Source organism: Apium graveolens, chromosome 4 (genome assembly GCF_009905375.1).
Source record: "Apium graveolens cultivar Ventura chromosome 4, ASM990537v1, whole genome shotgun sequence".
Lineage (NCBI taxonomy): Eukaryota > Viridiplantae > Streptophyta > Magnoliopsida > Apiales > Apiaceae > Apium > Apium graveolens.
The window spans coordinates 204,760,221-204,784,438 of NC_133650.1; positions in this window are offsets into that span (position 1 = coordinate 204,760,221).

A 24,218-nucleotide genomic window follows, 5' to 3' on the forward strand; every position below is an offset into this window, starting at 1 on the left:
TTGGCCAATATGGGTGGACACCACTGTTTGTTCGCATTCTTTTTTTCCTAGTTGGTGCCTTGTATTCTACTGTAATAGGCTTCTCTGCCAACATAATGTTATGTTTTGTGTATGCATTAGGATTAGTTTTTTTTATTTCTCGATTCATGGATTAACTTGTAAATTTGTGTACGTATTAGTTTGTTTGATGAATGGAATATGTCCATTATTTACTCTCTTTAAAGAAATGCAAGAGCTGCAAAATCTGGTCTCCATAAAATGGAGATTACATTTTACAGCTGTTGTATACTTTAAAGAGAGTAAAACTGGACATGTATACTTTTATCGCCAAACTTAAAATTTAAAAGTTGAAACCATGATGAATATAAGTTAATTGTGATTTTGGTGGATGGTAAACTTTTCAATTTGTGATGGAATTTGGTTGTATTGTCCGATTTAATTTGACTTGTTCATTTGAGGAAGTATTTTTTGATTGCTAGTCTATTGGTCGGATGATTTATGGTTTGTAAATTTCATGGTTGGATGGTTTTGGATTGGTTTTCAGGGGCTTTGATATGTACAAGTAATTTTTTTTTATTTTCATTACTCAACAGACAACGGTTACTCTCATAATCTATAAAACAGTATTCTAAATAAGGTGTTCAGACAACGGTTCTATAGACTCGTTGTTTGAACCACATTTTCCAAACAGTTATAATAATCATTGTCTATATGAGCCTTCCAATTAATACCATTTAACAATGGTATGCAGAAACCATTGTTTGATAAATAACTAGACAACTATTATAATAAATACTTGTTTGAATTACACAACATAAAGGCCAAAATGATTGTCTCAGACTACAAAAACTTAATTTATTAACAACAGTTTTAAAGTGTTGTGGTTAAAGACGTTTTACAACAGTGCATTTTAAAACGGTTGTTTGACTTGGTAATAGAACATCAAAAAGACAACACTTTCAAAAAACAGCTATAACTTTTGTTATACAACCTATCAGACAACACTTTTTCATATCAAAGAAATCCACCATTGTCTCTCAATTTAGGATAACGGTTTTTTTTCAGCGTTGTTTAAGAGGTGTTGTCTGATAGCAAAATCCTTGTAGTATTGTGGGGGTACTTGTACAAATAATACATATATATGTGTACATGTTGTAAAGCAAACAGGCATGTAATGACAAAAAATTACATTATGGTAATAGAAAATTTTTAGTGTGGTTATTAAGATATTCATCTAACATAATAAAGTTAACATATGTGAATTTACACTTCTACATATGTTTTTGAGAAGTATCAACAATTTATGGCTGACTTTTACACTTTTTTTCTTTTTTAGGAGGCAACAAACTCTTTGGAAAAAGAGATACAGCAGGATATATCAATGTTTGTGGATGCCATCGAGAATATACTTGTGCAACGCATGCGTGCGGAACTACATTCTCTTGATAATACTAGTGTGCTACAATTTTGTAGGCCCAAGTTCTGAAAACCTTCCTACATGGGGCATGGAGTTAATATAGATACTCATCAGTAATAAAATTTTTAGTTTATAAAATCTTAAATTTGATCCTAATGTAGAAAAATTAATTATATTTAAATATTACATTTAAATTAATTTGATAACCGACCAAGTTTTTGGTTACTCTCTCGATCCCTTTGAAATATATACAAATGATTTGGTATTAAGAAATAGTGTAATTTTGAAGAAAAAAAGTAAGAAAAGTGATAAAGTGATGGTACTCATCAATATTTATATATATATATATAGGGGCTAATCCAATAGGAAACCTCCTTATAATGAAAACTAAAAATTAAAATAATTTTTTTTAAAAATCACGTCAAAACATAGCACATATGATATGCAAATTGATCGTTACGAGGTGGAGAAAAATACAGTGAAGTCGGATTTCAAAAAAAGTTCACCGATTAACGGGAAAAATCAAATAAAAAATGGAGGGGAAAAGCTGGAATTATGGGGGAGCATATTAACCCTGTGTACTACATGTAGGGGGCCATTAGATTAGATTGATCTAAGGGCTGAGATTAGTTTCTTGTTTTATTTTAATTTTAGTTTCTCTTTCATTATTTGCCTATATATATATATAACTAGTGTAGTGGAAAAGATAGTGGATGTAAGTGAGTAGTTAATTTCTATATAATAAAATTTTACAATTTTTAGTAATTTTGAAAATGTATAGAAATGAGACGGAGAGAGTGGGAAATATGCACTGATTAAAAAATTCAAAAATTTATCATTTGTAATTGTGTTTTTGGATTATTAAATAAAATAATAAATTTAATAAATATTTTATTTTGATATATATCATACAACTATAAAAAACAAACAAAAAAGTTATTTCTTTGTTTTTAAACCTTACAAAGAATATGAACTAAAAAAAATAATAAACAAATAGAAAAATTACTTGATTGAAGAATATTAGGTAAAGAATTTTCTAAGAAATTTCCTAGAAATTTCTAATGTTTTATATCCCACCCCTATATAAACTTGGTGTTGCATATACTCCATAATCCCTAATTCCTTGACCACCGCCCCAATCTTGCCATATTTCAGAACTTCAAAATTTAGTATATGACCAACCAATTCGGCTGCAAAGATGGTGAGGAGAGCGGATCCGGGGAAGACATCAGGGTCTTTGTGCTAAAGGTACAACTAATTTCTAATAAATAAGATTTTGATTTGCTTTTTATTATAGGTTGCCACTTTTAATCCATTATTTTTTTCATATGTGTAGCTTTATCAGGGATTGTTTATTATACATCAAAGATCTGGGGAGGTATACATACTAATTTTCTTTTTGATTCTTTTATATTGATTTTTATTTATTTTTATTAAAATAGTGTAATGTTTTGCACAAGAGGTGATAGGAAAGGTCACCCTATCACAGTTGCTGCTAAACTGCATAATCTTACCCCAAAACTCGAAAAAGTGTGGCAGCCATCACAGTTGACCCCACTGTAGCAGCACAATACATCCGTCTGTTTTGTCCCTTCATCCCATAAACCATGTCTCTTATTAGGTCATCTGATTCGAATGAGGATGTCATCTGATTGTCCAAGGAGGTCGTAGTCATCCTCTTTGTCACTGTTTTTCAGAACTTGATAAAAGATATAAATCTAAAGTAAAGATCGGAGATGGGAAAATGTTAAAAATTGAAGGCAAAGGGATCATTACCTTTTATTATAAAGAAGGTAAGTCTTTAAACATTACTAATGTTCATTATGTTCCTGAATTAACTCAAAATCTATTGAGTATTGGACAGTTGATGCAAAGAGGTTTTTCCATAAATTTTGATGAAGATCATTGTGTTACTTTTGATAAGAAAAAGAAATTCACAGTGGCAAGAGTTAGAATTATTCCAAACAAAACTTTTCATTTAACAATTCCACTGGAAGGTGACGTTGCTTTAAAAAATGTGAAGAACGATGATTCTTTTTTCATGGCATATAAGGTACGGGCATCTTAACTTTAATGGACTGAAGTTATTAAAAGAGAAAAATATGGTCATAGGTCTGCCTTCCATCTCAAAAAATATTGAAGTTTGTGAAGGTTGTATATATGGGAATATACACAGATTGCCTTTTCCCAAAACTGCTTGGAGAGCAAGGGCTCCGGTGGAACTAGTTCACTCAGATATATGCGAATCAAGGACTCCATCCATCAATGGCAGCAAATACTTTCTCCTATTCGTGGATGACTACACAAGAGTGATGTGGTATATTTCTTGAAGCAAATATCTGAGGCATTTAACTGTTTTATCCAGTTCAAGGTGCTGGTAGAAAATCCAAGTAAATTTAAAATAAAAACTCTCAAAACTGATCGCGGTGGAGAGTGTATATCTCAAACTTTTCTTAGTTATTGTAAAGAAAAAGGCATAAGGAGGCAGCTAACGGTAAGATATAGTCCTCAGTAAAACGGCGTCGCAGAATGGAAGAATCGAACAATTGTGGAAATGGCCAGAAGCATGTTTAAAGAAAAAGGATTGTCAAATATTTTCTGGACAGAAGCTGTTAATACAGCTATCTACCTTCTGAATACACTACAAGAAAAATGGGTAAATACGACCGTCCAAAAACCGGTCGTATTTAGTTAAATACGACCGTTTTCGGTCGTATTTAACTAAATACGATCGGTTTTTGGACCAGTCGCATTCGGTCGAGTCATATTTAGTAACCGGTCGAATTTAGTATACGGAGCGGCTAAATTCGACCGCTTAAATTTGACCGAATGCGGTTGAATTTATTTTTCACCAAAAAATTGAAAATCCCGCCCAAAAATTTGAATTTTTTGAAAAAAATTGAAAAGACCGCCTAAAATATAAATTCGACCATATATGATTGAAAATATTGTTCTAAATTCGACCGTATACGGTCGAATTAACGAGCACCAGATTTTTAAAAAAAAAATCTCGCCGGAAAATTTTCAAATTCGGACGAGCTTCAAAAAATCCGGCAACCATTCCGATAACTCCGATGTTGCCAAAAATTGAATTTTTCGGTTTAATTTTACACATCAAATTAGTCTACATCGTTCCCACAATTCCAAAATGACCCCAACAATAACATATCAATGATATAATTCATTTTCCGATCAAAATGGTAACTTTTCCGGCCAAATTCAAAATCATATTAATCTTTGTGAAATTTGACGCTTAATATCACAAAACAAAGCTAATAACGTATACAATTGATTATCAACAATTATATTAACATAAAACAATTATCAAGAAAAAAACAATGAATCAAAAATCATACCAAATTCGATTTTACACAAATTTCAAGTTTGCATTTAGAAATTTTCATATACATACTCCTCCAACTTTTCTAAACACAAACTCATAATCAAAAACGAAATTAAAACACAAAATTTCAAAGACCCACATAATTTTTTGTTCGAAAAATAAAGATTAAAGATGAATTTTGGGATGCGCGTGTTTATATGAGTTGTAGAAAAATATAAGAGAAGGGAATTGGTAAATGTTGAAAAGGAGGTTGACCGGAAAAAGAAAGAAATAACGGGGAAAAAAAAGAGGGGCGGGGCCAGGGGAGGGGAGGGGAGGGGCGGGGCGAGGGGAGGGGTGGGGTGGGGGGGCTGGGGTGGGGTGGGGTGGGTTTTATTTTAGTTTATTAATAGTTTAGTTTTATAAAATTCAAAATCAACCTTTAGATTATTTTTTAAGTGGTTGAATTTGGTGCGTTGGATCTAAATCACGCGGATCGCTGACATGGCACTAAATTTAACTGTCATTGGTTGTATTTAGGAGTGTCAATTTATATTTGTTTCACTTAGTTTTACATTATGAAAATTAAAATTATAATACTATGATTATTTAATCATTTGATTATAAAATAATATATTATTATAAATATTAGAATATATATTTAACAACTAGTTATTGTACTAAACAAATGAAATGAAGATTTTGGTTGATTTAACATATAAACCACCGAAAATAGTTTGCGGTATAATTTAGGATTATAATTTATTTCTAAAAAAATATTGTAATTTGTTAATCTTTTTCATAAAAGATTATAATTTTATAATTTATTTTATCATATCACTAAAATATATAAATTTTGACATCCTTATGGTTGGATCATTCATAAACATTTTGTAAAAAATCGAAACATCGGTATGAGACTAAACACTAGTAAGAAGTATTGGTCAAACTACTAGTTGACTGTTAAAATAACAAATCAAATAAATTTATTTTTCTCTAAAAAACTTATCATATCAATAAATTATATAGATCTTGATATCCTTACGGTTGGGCCATTCATAAACAGTTTTTAAAAAATCGAAACATCGGTACGGGACTAAACACTAGTAAGAATAACTGGTCAAACTACTAGTTGACTGTTAAAATAGCAAACCAAATACATTTATTTTTTTCTAAAAAATTTATCATATCACTAAAATATATAGATCTTAACATCCTTACGTTGGATCATTCATAAACATTTTGTAAAAAATCAAAACATCGGTATGAGACTAAACACTAGTAAGAAGTATTGGTCAAACTACTAGTTGACTGTTAAAATAACAAACCAAATACATTTATTTTTTTCTAAATTTTTTATCATATCATTAAAATATATAGATCTTGACATCCTTACGGTTGGATCATACATAATTTTTTTGTAAAAAATCGAAACATCGGTATGAGACTAAACACTAGTAAGAAGTATTGGTCAAACTACTAGTTGACTGTTAAAATAACAAACCAAATACATTTATTTTTTTCTAAAAATTTTATCATATCACTAAAATATATAGATCTTGACATCCTTACGGTTGGATCATTGATAAACATTTTGTAAAAAATCGAAACATCGGTACGGGACTAAACACTAGTAAGAATAACTGGTCAAACTACTAGTTGACTGTTAAATTAACAAACCAAATACATTTATTTTTTTCTAAAAATTTTAACATATTATTTAAATATATAGATCTTGACATCCTTACGGTTGGATCATTCATAAACATTTTTTAAAAAATAGAAACATCGGTACGGGACTAAACACTAGTAAGGATAACTGGTCAAACTACTAGTTGACTGTTAAAATAGCAAACCAAATACATTTATTTTTTTCTAAAAATTTTATCATATCACTAAAATATATAGATCTTGACATCCTTACGGTTGGACTATTCATAAATATTTTTTTTAAAATAACAAAAAATTAGTTTGGGACTAAGCACTAGCAAAAAGTAGTGGTCAAACTAGTGATTGACTGTTAAAATAGCAAACCAAATACGTTATTTTTTTTCTAAAATTTATATCATATCACTAAAATATATATAAATCTTAAGATTTGTTTCGTGAACAGCTCGGTTCGCAAATAACTTGTACAAAGTTAATAAGTTACTTATTTAATTTATTTTAAAAAAATTAAATTCCGAAAATAATTAATATTACCGAATGCATTCATAATAGATAAATACAATTGATTTTTACTAAAATTACAATTTTTAAAAAATCGGGAAATTTCCTCTACTTTTGCAACCAATGTTTTAAAAATTCAGGAAATTTCCCGTCATTTCAAAATATCAAATTCGACCGAAAACGGTTGAATTTAGGAGTGTCAAAAAAAACGCTGGCGGGAAAATTTCCCTCTTTTTTTTGGAAAGGCTAAATTCGACCGAATGCGGTTGAATTTAGGAGTACTGCTAAATTCAACCATACAGCCATTTTTTTGGTAAGGCTAAATTCGACCGAATGTGGTTGAATTTAGGAGTACGGCTAAATTCAACCGCATACAGTCACATTTGTTGCTAAATTCGGCCGCATAAATACGACCGTAATTAAATACGACCGCATGCGGTTGAATTTAGCCGCACCCCTTAAATTCAACCGAAAGGGGTTGAATTTGACCCCGGTTGTATTTAATCGGTTGTATTTAGCCTTGTTTTCTTGTAGTGATATCTCTCCAACAAAGGCAGTGTTCAATAAATCACCTTACGAAGCTTGGCATAGGACTGAAGTGGGTCTATAAGATAAAATATAATAAAGATGGAACAGTCCAAAAGCACAAAGCAAGATTAGTATCTAAAGGGTACTTCTCAGCAACCAGAAATTGATTTTACTGAAACTTTTGCTCCAGTAGTATGCATGGAGACAATAAGATATGTACTTGCTATTTGTTATAGGAGATAAGCATCAAAAAAGTGGAGAAGAACGTGGAAGATGGTAAGAGAGATGGGAGGAGAAAAAATAGCTAACAAAAGGATAGAGGGCAATTCAAATAAAAAAGAGAGACAACGGCAGGAAGATTAGAGGGGGATAAATAGTAGAAAATACATAGACTAGAGCAAGTCTTCTAGTAGAACACAAAAATACACTACTTCTTACATTATAATTCAGCTACGTGATTTTGATATAGTGGATCTCTTTTAGGCTGGGCTACAAATCCCACCCGCGGTTTTGATCCTTTACGGGATTTTCCGCCTCACCAAATCATGGTGTTTTTTACTTGCTATTTTCAGTACGTTATAATCCTAGTTCTTTCATTAAAAACTTATAAATATATTATTAGCATTAACACACATAAATTTGGTAAAAACAATTGGCGCTGTCTATGGAAAATTTCTAAGGATTTCTACACACCTACATCATGTCCACCAGCGAACCACCACGAAACCCGACAAACACAGAAGGCAACGCTTCCAACAACGAGGAGATGGCTGCAACGTTGAAAAAGCTACAGTCTGAGATGGACAAATGCAGTCAATTTTGATGGAAAGAGCCACGCACCAAACTGGCTAGTGGAAAGGTACTTAGTTGGTTTCGATGTCAACTAAGGTTTCTACTGCACAACATGTGCAAGAATTAAGTACAAAGGTAAATAATCATGAGAGTGAATTAGAAGCGCAGTTTAACAAGAATGTAGAACATGACTTGGATGATGGAAAAACCGGAAGAAGCGAACTTTAAAAAAAAAACTAATCCACGACTAAGTTCAAATGTAATAAAAAACAATATGTAGTCACTAATAATACTTGTAATTAAAAGAAAAAGAGAAACAATAGGTCATAAATAAATGCTTTTAATAAAAAAGGGCCAAAAACAATATAAATGAATTTTATAATCTTTTGAGCATATTTTGTGATTATAATATAATAGGTAATTAAGGTTGGAGGCCATGGAAAAATCATTTTAGAGGAGAACTTAGAAATCATATAATCATTAATTAGAATATAACTTATGATGTTATTAATTTTGTATTAAGTTTTCTTCTTTATCATTGAGAAACGATGTCCAAAATGTCTATATCTCACTTTTGTACTTTCTAAATACCTGTTTGTATTAACGTCACATATATTAACTTACGACCAAATATGTCAGATTGGATGAGTCTGAGTCGGAAATGACTTTTCGATCTATGATAATGGTCATTACCGATCAAAAAGGTCATAAATAACTTTTTCATTTTCTTGAGTATTGGCCCCACCCATTTACATGGCAGCAACGTGAATGTTTAATAAAGTTTGATAACCGACCAAGTTTTTGGTTACTTTTAAATCTACAATTCACCTTTGCTTGGTCCCAGTTTTTCCTACTTGGCATGTATGTGCCACATGTCATGCTTGACTAGGATGTCACGGTGGTCGGTGTCAACTTTGTTTTGTTGGTCTTTTTCATGTTTATAGACAAACAAAGAAATATTTTCATCAATTATATGCGATCACAATGTAACCGACCAACTTCATAAGAAATATTGTTGAAAATGGTCATAAATAGTCTATTTTGATCATTTTTGTATTACACCATTTTATTTTTTGGAAAAACACTAATATATTATTTGAAATTATATAATATAATATATATTTGCACTAAGCTATTTTTTTATAAATTACATAATGTGGTTGAAAAAAAATTGTTGTATTTAGTACCAATTCTTTACTCCTATAAATTGTTTAACTTAAGTATTTAGAAATACATATTCCATAAAAAATAAGTAATTTAGTTTTAAAAGTTCAAATTTTGAATGATTCATGTAGAACTTTTAAATATTACTCTCTCGGTCCCTTTGAAATATATACAAATGGTTTGGTATTAAGAAATAGTGTAATTTTGAAGAAAAAAAGTAAGAAAAGTGAGTAAAGTGATGGTACTCATCAATATTATATATATATACACTAGGGGGCTACTCTAATACAAACCTCCTTATAATGAAAACTAAAAACTAAAATAAGTTTTTTGTTAAATCACGTCAAAACATGGCACATATGGAGAAAAATACAGTGAAGTCGGATTTCAAAAAAAGTTCACCGATTAACTAGAAAAATTAAATCAAAAACGGAGGGAAAAAGGTGGAATTATGTGTAGGAGGGAGCATATAAATCCTGTGTACTACATCTAGGGCGCCCTTGGATTAGATTGATCTAAGGGCTGAGATTAGTTTCTAGTTTTTATTTTAATTTTAGTTTCTATTTGATTATTTGTATATATATATATATATATATATATATATATATATATAACTAGTGTAGTGAAAAAGATAGTGGATATAAGTGAGTAGTTAATTCATATATAATAAAATTTTACAATTTTGAGTAACTTTGAAAATGTATAGAATTGAGACAGAGAGAGTGGGAAATATGCACGGATTACAAAATTTAAAAATTTATCATTTGTAATTGTGTTTTTGGATAACTAAATAAAATAATAAATTTAATAAATATTTTATTTTGATATTTATCATACAACTATAAAAAACAAACAAAAAAGTTATTTCTTTATTTTTAAACCTTACAAAGAATATGAACTAAAAAAAATAATAGACAAATAGAAAAATTACTTGATTAAAAAATATTAGGTAAAGAAATTTCTAAGAAATTTCCTAGAAAATTCTAATGTTTTATATACCAGGGCCTATATAAATTAAGGGTGTTGAACATACTCGATAATCTGTATTCCTTGACGGTCGCCCCAATGTTACCATATTCCACAACTTCAAAATTGAGTATATGACCAACCAATTGAGCTGCAAAGATGGTGAGGAGAGCGCATCTGGGGAAGACATCAGGGTCTTTGTGCTAAAGGTACAACTAATTTCTAATAAATAAGATTTTGATTTGCTTTTTATTATAGGTTGCCAGTTTTAATCCTTAAATTTTTTCATATGTGTAGCTTTATGAGGGCTTGTTCATTATACATCAAAGATCTGGGTATGTATACATACTAATTCTCTTTTTGATTCTTTTATATTGATTTTTATTTATTTTTATTAAAATAGTGTAATGTTTTGCACAGGAGGTGATAGGAAAGGTCACCTTATCACAGTTGCGGCTAAAGGGAGTTCTGCATAATCTTGCCCCAAAACTCAAAAAAGTGCTGCAGCCATCACAGTTGACTCTACTGTAGCACAATACATCAGTATGTTTTGTCCCTTCTTCCCATAAACCATGTCTGGTATTAGGTCATCTGATTCGAATGAGGGTGTCATCTGATTGTCCAAGGAGGTCGTAGTCATCCTTTTGTCACTGTCGTGGTTGTACTAATTTTTTTATTATCGATTATCTTTTAAATTCAAGCAATGTAATCGTAGTTTGGAAATAATAGATAAATTAGTATCATGTTAATTATTATTAATCAAATATTGTTAAATTTGTGAGGATCTATATGCAGATATCTTAAATTGATAATATTAGTTATCTCTTGTATACATTACTCAAAACTACAACAAAGAAGAGTTTATTTCATTCACTTTTATATAAATTATATAGCCAGAACATCTTTTTATTGATTATTAACTATAAATTAAATTTTGAAAATTGAAATAAGTAACAATTACTTTATATAGACAAAAGTTTTAAATAATATCTATCCAACATTCCTATCAAGCAAAGTCTATATAATATGTAATATATCAATTGTATAATAATTTCAAACTAATTTTACTTTACTTATAAGTATTGTTTTGTATGTGTTTAAAAGCCTATCACGTGTGGAGATAAATTTAAAATAAATTTAGTTGGCCAACAATCATCCAAAACAAAAATAAACTCCAAAGAACCCAAAATTTAATATATAAAATAAATTGCGAATCTACAATTAAATTCAAATGTAAACAAAAACAATATGTAATCATAAAGAAATGCTTTTACTAAAAAGAAAACGAGAAAAAAAATAATAAGTAGTGCACCAATCACATCTAATTATGTAAAAAAAGATTAGAAAAATATTATTAATATTATATAGGGATAAAAAAATATAAATGACTTTGAGAATCTCTTGATCACATTTTCAATTATAATATAATAGGTAATTAAGGTTGCAGGCCATGCGAAAATCCTTTCATACGAGAGTATAAAAATCATATAATCATTAATTAGCTTATAATTCTTCTATGTGATTGTGAAATAATGATGAAAATGCCTATGTCTATAGCATTCTTGGAAAACTCTACACTTTCTTCGAACCACCCCTTTTCTTTATTGACCAATTTATTTATTTATTTATTTTCCAAATTTATAGCAGATTTCATTAATAACATGAAAAAAATTCAATCGGTACAAACCCCCAATTCATCATGCAGCCAAGTTGAAAAACAAATAGACGAACTAAATAATTAGCGTCTTTATTTCTGGATTGCTTAACAGACTGAATAAAAATATTCTGAAAATTAAAAATAAAGATAATGGTTTCTCGAGCGATCCAGCCTGCATCTCCACCGAAAACAGTAGTTTCACAATTGCCCTCACATTAATTTCATGGATAGTACAATGTTCAGAGGACCCAATTACAAAAACTGAGAGGGCCCTCGTGTTATGAACAAAAATATTTTGTGAGAAGTGAGCACATACGCTTTTCACTACCGTATCAAAAGCACCCCAACTATCTACCTGCCGGAAATAATAACTCAATTAAACGAAACGAAAAAGAAGCGAATTTTTGAACAGAATCCATTATTTATTAAAAAAAAGTTAAAAACAAATGATAAAAATGTTGTATGGATGAAGAGAGAGGATGAAGATAGAGATGAAGATGGGTAGAAAGAGTGAAGAAGGAGGTGTGATGATTAGGGTTAAAGGAAAATGGGGCGGCCGACTCTCATCGAGAGAGAGGGAGAATTGATTGACCAATTTTTTAATATTCTTTTTGACATATAATTCTAAACACTCTTTAGCCTTTTCGGATTTTTGCATCTTCAAATGCCTTAATTAATAAAAAGAACTTAGGTGTGTGTAATGTACATAATTATAAAAATAAAAATAACATACAACAAACTTTTTGGTAACTTCTTCAGCCCATTTTGAATTTTGTGCAAGAATGGCAATACACATGTATGCCCAACTGCCCATTTTGAACAAATAGTCGCATTCAATATCTTCACAGTTGTATCATTGTGTATACTATAAAATTAATTTTAATGTAGTCAGTCATAAACACAAAAGCTTCATAATCTATGAGCTAATCTTATTCATATTTTTCACATACATTTTGAAGTTGAATGAGATTTATACGATAAACATATATAAATAATTACTGTCCCACTTGGAATTTGATGCGGCATGGTGTTCTTGGTTTCTTTTCCCTAAACTTGCGATCGGAATGTGATCTAGGTCATTTCCATGCCCGGGTCTCTATATTGGTCTTACAAGTGTTTTGGTAATCTTACGGGTGTTCTGATTGCGTGGAGAAGGTAGACTAGGTGTTCGTAAAATAGCACAAGTTCTTCGAGTAAGTCCACGACCACGTCCCATGTCTCTGATTAGCATTTTCCCTGCATACTACAAAGTAATTAGAAAATATTTCCAAGTAATTAGATATCATTCATGCAAGATACTAAATATAACAAAAAAAGACATAATTTCCAAGTCAGATAAATCGTCAAAATAATGAAAAACTAATAAAACAAGATCAAAAGCATTGATAAAATTCTACATACTCTCATTTCATATCATACGATTAAACTTAGAAATCTTAATTAGTATTCGTAAATACAACTCATAGAGAACTAACAACATTAAACCCATATCAAATAAAGACCCAAATAAACCCCCCCTCTAGCTCTTACGCAAACATAGGTATACATAATCGAAACTTGATGTACATGACACAAAATAACAATTCAACTTACTAATTGTATAATTTACATATTTTATTGATATTAAATTATTTTTCTACATCATTATTTCAAAATGAAAGCATTTGTCATCACAAAAGACAACATAGAAAATGAACAATAACAACTAATGAAGCTCAAAAAACTCAAGCCTTTGAAGAACATATAACTGTGAGATTTAACTCTTACTAAGTTCATAAAAAATTTATAAAATATAGATGAAGAAAACGTTCGGTTATTAGTTTACTATAGCGAGCCACGTTTATTCTCTGCTTCTCCATCATACTTATACATATATATGTATAAACATGAATACACCGTAAACATAAAAACAATCATATGAACAACACAATTGAAACAAATTAACAAATATTTAATGCTAAATATGTTGATTTAAAACAGCCACATTCATTCTCTCTATATATCACACTCATACCTATATATATATATATAAATGCATATATATGTATAAAGAGGAACAAAAGATATACATATAAAGAACACACAAAATAAATGAAATAAGTTAGCAAATATAGGTAATTAGGATAACGCATTAATGTTATATATAGTCTATATGTGGTCTTATCTCTTTCAAATTAGTTGTTGATTAAATGTAATCCAACTAATAAATTTACAGTTTTAGGACTATATTTTTTCAAATCTAACCTAAATAATTTTTCTAAAGAATACTTATATAATAATAATTGAACTTTTGTAAAATGGTTTAGAGTTTCATGCAATAAGGGAAAATATAATGGGTTCGTATTAGTTTTCATTCTAGGAAAATAACGACATCATATTTACTATATACACCCTTTTTATCATCTATGCAACTCATGACAGATACTTAATTATTTAATAATGAATAGGAAAGTAGTGTGTTGGTTCAATTAAATGGCGGGTCATTGTTGTACTTCTAAGCATTGCATGTTTATTTATATGCATTTGTATACTTATTTCTTATTTAATTATTAACATATTTAAATTTTGTATAAATTAGTTGTACTTTCTATATATTTACATGTTTACTTAGATGTACTTATATACTTATTTCCTATTTTACTAACCTACTTTAATATTAAACATTAATAAAATATTAATATTCATATTTATGATTAAACGAACACAAAACTAGTATATTCTCATTATTGGTTTTCTTGAGCTTTCTAGGACTTACTTACAGTTTCTCATGTTAGCTTTAATGTTGATATATCATAGAAATCCTTTAGAAAATTACTCCATTCACCACTTGATTAATAAAAAAGAGAGTCTTCTTAACTGTTAGTGGATTTTCCTTCAAAGTCTTAGTTATTACGGTAAGGTAACATGTATGGTTCTTGGTATCCATATTCCATAATCTTTCAAAAATCTTGAGATTCTTACAATACCGAAATCGATTTTCTTGTTTGTCTCCATGCCGACGCACATTAGCAACTTAAATTTTTTATTAGCTCTAATCTCATTAATAATAATGGCTCTGGTGCATAAAAATCTATCTGATCATGTAAATGTATTTGTTACATTGACACACACTAGAAAGACCCTACCTTTGTTTGAATACTCAATTGATTACAATTATTTCCCGTCATACCAGAAAATTTTGATTGCAACATATTTTTGTGAAAGTCATCTCTAAATCACAAAATCTATAATACCACTTTCTAAGAATTTAAATATATAATAAATTGTTGGAGATTACGAGAAAGAGTTTTTTCTGAGTAATTCCATACAACTTACTCACACAAAACATATACATAAAACTTGCAACTGCAATGAAATAATTTGATCATTTTCTATGAATACAAAACTTAGAAGATTGTCATATTTATGCGGCTAGGTCTACATGGAATTTACAAGAATATTCACACCTAAGTTAATATGTAATTGAATAAGTACATGATTTAATCACATATAGAAATGCAAAATTATGAACTCGGAGACTATTCTATTTTCATAAAAAAGCAAATTAAAGTGTAGCTTAGCTTGTTTTAAAACAACATACATTTATAATCTTCATATGTACTACCTTTAGTTAGCAAGGAGAGATTCTTTATATATTTTGCATACGAGATAAACACATTAATGCACTACAAGAAAACTGTCAATAGACATCATAGATTAGACATTGGTCACTCGTGTCACCGATGTTAAAAATATTTTTAACATCACCACTTTTAAAAGCAATGTCTTTAGCTTTTTAACATCCTACAGCTTTAAACCGATGTCTAAAAAATTATTAAAATAATTCGAAAAAATATCCCGCTTATTACCAAATTCTTCCCCGCCTTAGGTCAAAAAAAATTGGATGAAATTTTCCGCATTGAATTTTTTGGCTCTCCTAAATTCAATAGATTTTGGTCAAATTTATTATTTGGAAATTGCATGAAATTTCCTATAACTTTTAAAACTTTTGGGGCAAAAGTTGACGGAAATTCCCCTCTATTTTTAAATTTATATTTCTACACAAATCCGTTTGTATGTATCTAATTTGGCCACATTCAATTGTATTTAGTATATTCAGAATTTTTAATAATTTTTTTAAACTATTTAAATGTTAGTGAATATTTTAAAAAATATGTATCCACACAATAATAACATTCATCCCAACTACAAGTTTATATGGTATAAAAATATATGTGATGAAAGAACTTTTATTTAAATTTTATGATACTTCCGTGAAATTTAAATATATATATAAAAAAATTTTAAAAAATTATGAAAGAATTATCGCATTCCAAGTCCACTGACTACATTCACTGTATTTTTTGACAAAATATTAGTGAGCTAATAATTAACTTGTTTTTGAATCTCTACATTAGATTAGGTAGTATGATTATATAGGGTTATAAATTTAAATTTTAGGGTATCGATTAGGGTTTTAGTTTTTAATTTATATCTCATTTATTTTGAGTAATCTATTACGGATGTGATTATTCGAATTATCTTACAAATTCGAATTTAGGGGTTGAGATTCTTACCATAGAGTATTCCTACTATTTAGAATAATATTAGACCATCCAACCACATGGATGTTAAAATGGTTACAAAAAAATGTTATATGCAAATTTTAACAATTTTTAATCATTAGACCTCGATTATTTTAACAAATAAGGTATCACTAACTTAACTAAATATTTCACCACACAATCTTTTTCGTGGAATTTATGCTCAAATTGACCAACTTCATGATTATAAATTTTTTATTAAAATAACAAGTTGTTAATATAATTTATTATATTTTTAATATTATAATATTTTTAAGAAAAAAGTTAATTAATTACAATTTTAATTTCCTAGAAATTATAAGAAAGCATAAGAAAATTTTTAATCGACATTCCTAAATTCGACCGGTTACAGTTGAATTTAGTGCCACTCCAGTAGTCCCTTGCATTAGATCTAACACACCAAATTTAACCCCTAAAACATTCATCCAACGGTTGAATTTACATTTAATAAAACCAAATTATAAGTAAAAAAACAAAAAAATTATAAAATAAAAATTTTAACCCGAAGCCCTCCTTTCACTCACGTAACTCACCCCTTCTCTTTTTCTCTCACCGCCGTTATTTTTTTCCACCCTCCAATCTCTCTCTCCCCCTCTATTTCTATTTGTGTCCCTCCCACCATCTTACTCTCCCTCGTGAAGGTAATAATTTCCATTTTCTTGATTTTAACTCGAATTTGACTTTTTACTTTAGGTTGTTTATTGATGTGTTTTGAAGTTACGAATCGATAGATCATTGAACATGAGCGTGTAGATAATTTTTTCATGATTTATGATTGAATGTGTTGCTCCATTTACATGCTTGGTATGTGGTGGGAAAATTGTTTATATTAAGGTTTTTTTAGTTTAGTGAATTTTTTGTTAATGTTGTGTTTTTCTTTACAGACGTTCAATTGATTTTGGCCGGAATCGGTTAAATGCTAGTTATTTGTAAGTTTGGATATGAATATGAGATTGTTGGGTCAATTTTGAGTGTACTTTTTGTTAATTTCATTTTTTTTCTTTACAGACGTTCAATTGATTTTTGTCGGAATCGGTTTAAATGCTAGTTGTTTATAAGTTTGGATATGTATGTGAGATTGTTTGATCAATTTTGAGTGTATTAAGTTGAAAAATTGGACTGAAAACTGAGCTTTTTTGGAGAAATTAAAGCTGCTGGAATATGACTCGAACTGGTAAACTCACCGGAATCTGGAAATTTTCCAATTTCCAGCGAGAGATTTGTCTCTTAAAACTGGTGTTTGTTAATTCAACCGAAGGTGGTGGAATTTTGATTCGCATCTTTGACCATATTCGGTCAATTTAATTTTAGGCAGACATTTTAAATTTATTCAATATATTTAATAATTTGGGCGGGATTTTCAATTTTTTGGTGAAAAGTCAAATTCGACTACCTTGGTCAAATTTGGCCAGTTGAATTTAAGCGGTTTTTTTTAAATGGTCAAAATTAGCTGGTCCAATTTACTTTAAAAATGACTGACTTACTAAATATTCCTCCCGTATCATGACCGATCCAGAAACTAAAAGATACGACCGTGTCCTGACATATTTAGGTAAATGCGAGGACTTTTGGCCGGTCGTATTTACCTGTTTTTCTTATAGTGATAACTCATCTAAATATGAGGGGTTTGTTAAAATGACGTAATATATAAGTTGATCCACATGTTAAATGACTTAATCAAGGGAAAGATGTGATCTAATAAATTCGACATCATAAACTTTGAAATTCTTGAAGAATTGCCCTCACCGATTTTCCAATTTTCAAATAGTTCTTGGCTAAATGATATTATACTTCATTTTGATGTCTCTCAACTTTGTTTCTTTCATTTTGTACTTAGTGGCGCAACAAACCATATGGTTTCTCTAACCCTCTCAGTTATCTACCTCTCTTTCACCTTTTTCAGTTGATGGAAGTGCTTTGGGCGTGGATCCTATCACGTTTTGCCTTTTCAATTAAAATTCAAATAAATTCTCTTGTGTAATAAAGAAATATTTAATCTCATTACATCCTTTATTTCAGAAATTCCATATATTGGCATATTAGTTCTTGTATGTTCTTGGAATGACTTGGTTTGCCAAATGTTCATGGTTGTGCTGGTTAATATGTTAAGAGACACCAACACCAAAGGTAAGTCTCATCTGGAGAAAATTAAGGGTTGAGGTATTGTTTCGACCACTTCAAATTATTTTCATATTATATCCTTTTCATTTATGAAGGAATAATATGTGCAAAGTTTATATGTTTTTTTAATATTTTTTGTTTTAATAAAAGTATTGTTGCTTGATTGTCAGGTTTATTAATTATATCATTCACGAGGATTTAATTAAACATGGGTTTTTAAAATATTTTTTATTTTTGTTAAAGTATTGTTCCTTGATTAGGTTATAACTGTTCCAGTCATACCTGGTAATGCTTTAAGAGGACATAAGAGAAATTGCAATAGATTAGTTATTCATTCTCCTAATTTTTGTAACTTAAATTTTAGGGAATGAGTGTACTAGTACAACGGATTAAGCATCATCTCTCCCAAGACTTTGAAGAAGGAAGACTGTGCATCTTCACTAGTGTAACAGATTTTTTCTTATGTACACACATTTGCAACATGATGCTCTATGATATGATACATTATTTCTCTACATGTTTGGGGTCAACTTCAACTTTATACTCACATCGGTGTGCCTCCAGACTCAACTGCAGTTCAGAAGTACACGGTTTAAGTTCCAACTGTATCATTACTGCAAATGTTTGCTTTCGAGCATGGGTGATGGACCCTGGACCTGCTGTGCATTATGGGTGTCAAATTATTAATATTATCAAAACAATTCCATTAGTGTTGCAACTATTCTGAATTTTCAGATGTTGCCAGTAGAAGTGAACCATTTGACCTCTGTGAACAACATTATGGAATTCCTTTAACCTCCCAAGCCTATTTAACCAGCAGCATAATTCAGAGCACAAGTTTAATAATGTCGGAGGAGCGAGGATCACTATTGCAGGTGTCTTGAGGATGAATGAGAATAAGCTCCTGATTGATTAGTATATCCAGGGGCACATGGCTCCACGGGCCCACATGATGAATTGAAGAGGAGAAGTTCCAAAGGTTCATCAGATGTGAATTCAGGAGCAGTTCTCTAGGCTCATCAGATGAGTAATCCAAAAGCATGAGAATCTCTTAGGTTATTAGATTTTTAAACCAAAAATGAGAACTTTATAAGGTACATTACAAAAGGACAAGTGCAAGAGGATAATTGGAATTTAAATCCAAAAGGAGAAGGTCTAGCTGTCTGCCTGTCACATGATAAATACAAAGAGAAAAGTTTTGCAATGAATAGACACAAAGAACAGAAGCAAAACCTGTAATTAAATATCAAACACGTATAAGTAGCCCACAAAAAAGCAAGTCGAGCAAGGTATCACAAAAAATGGCACCAAAGTATCTTTATCTTCCAACAAGGTGGGCGATTGGCAAAGCGCTTGGTTGGAAATCTAAGAATTTTCGGTTGTATTGCATATGCACATATTCCTGACAAGAAAAGAAAAAAGCTAGATGAGATTAGATGAGATTGTCAAGAAGTGTATCTTTACCGCATATGACAAAGGTAATAGTGGAAATGATGATCCACTCCTCAGTAAAAGTTCTTAACAAATTCATATATGTTGACACAATTGACATCAGAACCTAGAAGCAATAGTGTAGGTGGGCACCAAAAATATACGGAGTCTCCATGACATCTATAATGCAATAAGTCAGCTGGTACAAACAACCTTTATATGGTTATTCCTTTGTTTTGTTTAATGATCTACTAAAATTTTAGTAGTGCTTGAGTCACTTTCAGAAGATAAAGAATCTCCCTAATTTAGAAATCTAAAAAAGTAGATGAACAATATGTTCTTACCTGTGTGCCCTTGAACTTGTTGCTGATCTTCTTCTTGTTGGGACCCAGGTCGGGTCTTGGCTTTGTGACTGTCCTTGCAAAATGAATGTTGTGTATTGGCCTTGGTGTTGCCCTTGATATTGTACTTGCTGCAATAGAGTAAAACTACTCAAATTTCACAAACTAAACATGTTAACATGTTGATGCTTTAAAATAATTAAGATACTAATTTTTAAAAGAAAAACAAAAAACCAAAGCAATTATAATATATTCTAAATGCATTTCTCAGTGTAAATTAATTCTGCTGATCCCCGAGATCTTAAATCTTGAAAAACTACAAAGTGTCAAATTTTATTTAAAATTACAAAATTGAAAACCTTGATATCATAAAATGAATCCATATCTAGTTTCAGATGGTCACATAGACATATATTTAAATATATATTTCATACAACACCCATAAAAACATTAATTAATTTCTACAAAGAAAATAATCACATGAGAGTTAAAAGAATTATCTCAAGTTTATCATTACCTAAACTTAGAGTTTATAACGGATAACATAATACATATATGTGTGTACAAAAATTTTAGTGGGGTTATTAAGACATACATCTAACATAATAGAGCTAACATATGTGAATTTAAACTTCTACCGATGTTTTTAAGAAGTACCAAGTGCTAGAATTGAAATGGACGTTCTAGATTCTTCTTACCATCTTCATTTTTTAAAAAATAAATGCCAAAATAGTAATATTATAATTTGAATAAATATATTTCATAATATTTAGATTTTTAAAAGTAACTCATATGTTTGACACAATATTATATTAGATTTTGAAATGATGCAGGTATAATCAAAATTATTTAATTTTCTATGGGAATAGAAGATGGACAATCATAGATAAAAAACAATAATTAATGTATTATACATGCAAAAACCATCTCATAATCTTCTTCTATATTTATGTGGTTTCTCAAACAAACATTTTAAAAGTATTTTGAGGTTCTGGCGTTAAAAAAAATAAAGCTAGTATGATTAGGCTGATAAATATATTCTATTGAATATTATATAATTTTAAAAAATAAAATACAATATAAAATATTATGATTATAATAGTTTGATATTTTAAGTACGAGCATGTAGGTAAAACATGATAATGATTTGTTAATCATGTAAATTATATAGTTATTTAAATGCTATAGGGAGAAACCATCTATACTATACTATTATAATTGATTGGTTTGGTGGGTGGTTAATACCTTCCTAAAATATTTGCTACCACCTTCCAAAAAAAATTTAAACACGTATAATTTATTAAAATATTTAATTTATGTATCCAACATAACTACAAACTCTATCATTTGTAGTAGTTATATCTATATTATACTACTTAAACTCAACTTCTTTACAAACTCTACTATACTACTTACATAAAAAAATAATTATATCATTAATTTCATATTTACATTCAATATTTTATAATTTATTTCTTTTTATGAAAATAAGTATTTTACAAAAGTATGACAAGAAATATTAAAATTACCGGGCACGGTTATAGGATAATTTATTGTACAAAATATATATTATTAATTAATAACATATTGTTCAATTTCAATTAATTTAATAAATTATTTAATAATCTATTATTCTATTTTATATATTTTATTAAGTGTTTTACTTTTAATAAAAAAAGGTTAATAAGAATTTGGACGATTAATAGAGTACAAAATATAAATTATTAATTAATAACATATTGTTCAATTTTAATTAATTTAATAAATTATTTAATAATCTATTATTCTATTTTATATATTTTATTATGTGTTTTACTTTTAATAAAAAAAGGTTAATAAGAATTTGGACGATTAATAGAGTTTGTAGTTAAATTTGATATATAAATTAATTATTTTAATAAATTATAATTTATTTTCTTTTTATGAAAATAAGTATTTTACAAAAGTATGACAATAAATATTAAAATTACCGGGCACCGCACGGGTTATAGGATAATTTATCGTACAAAATATATATTAATAATTAATAACATATTGTTCAATTTCAATTAATTTAATAAATTATTTAATAATCTATTATTCTATTTTCTATATTTTATTAAGTGTTTTACTTTTAATAAAAAAAGGTTAATAAGAATTTGGACGATTAATAGAGTACAAAATATAATTATTAATTAATAACATATTGTTCAATTTTAATAGGAAAAAAATATTAAAATTAATCCGTGCATCGCACGGGTTACAGGCTTGTATAACATTAAAGAAGAATTCAATTATCAAATTATTAGTAACTTTATTTTCTGTGAGATACGAAATAAGGTCATATATATATGTTTACTATAATATTTTGTCCAAATTAGAAAAAAAGGATTGAAATTTAAGTATCTAATTATAATCAATACATAAAAAAAAATAAGCGTGCTAAGTCCATTATTACGGTTTAAATAATTATCTTTAGTTTTGTTTCGTATGAGGGATGCCCTCAGTGTCGAGGAACACTTAATAAAATAAAAAATAACTTTCTTTACTAATATTAACTTGCACTTGAATAAATAAACAAAAAAAATCTTTTGCATTAATTTTTGTTGATTCGTAACAAGGGACCTTAAGTTTTTTAGCTATGGCGTGTAGGCTTTAAGACCCGTAAGTCAACTGGTACAATTAGACCAATTAAAACATAAATAAGACCGAACCATTTGAACCGGACACATCAAATAACAAAGTTTAGAAACAGTTATATATTAATACTATTTACTCATGAAGATGAAAAGGAAAGCCGATCAAATGCTCAAGAAGTATGATCAAAGAAAAAAAAATCGAAGGAAGGAATTGAAAGATGGAGAAGGGACCAGACCAAAAGAAACAAAAAAAAAAATACAATTAATGAATCGATGAGTTAATTTCTAGAGTTCATATACCCATTTTGAATCATGGCCTTTTCAATTTATGGGTATTATGATTAATTGATTTCAATGTTTAGGTATAATGTAAGACCTTATTGTTAATGTGCTTTGTACATGTGTCGATGTACTCATACTATCATCTCACTGTTCTTAATCCCTAATCTTACTCACCTCTTTAATACTTAGTTATATATATATAATGTATATGTATAATATGTATCTTTATGAATATTAGTAGTCCCTGATCCCCATCAATGTATATTGTTACTCGAATTATGACAAATTAGCAAGCCATCTCGATGTTTTTTAACATGTCATAGAGCCCCATTTAAATCTGTTGACAACGATCATGTAAATGCTAAGTTAGTCGACTGCAAGCATTTTGAGTTCAATTACCCAACTACAAAGGTGTGAGTTTAATTATGTTTTAGCCTATTAACCTAGAAATAAAGTAGTTTAGATTAAAGGTGGGATTATAAATATATATAGATAAATAGGTCGGGTTTTTAATAAATATGTTTGTATTGGATTTTAATAAGCTCACTTCACGAATGTTGTTTAGCCCAAAATACCGACCAACGATTTATCTTGAATGCGGCTTTAATATAGTACTACCTAACAACTTATGTGATGCACGAGTTTATATTATTGTGATATAAATAATGCAATGATTCTAATATGATTTTACTGTGAATAATAATATTATTTAATTAGATATTAATATATCTAAATTGGATAAAATATATACTTTATAAAGCACCAAAAAAATATTATATTTCCGGATTAGAATTTAAGCTATCACTTTGTATTGGATTTTTAGAAAA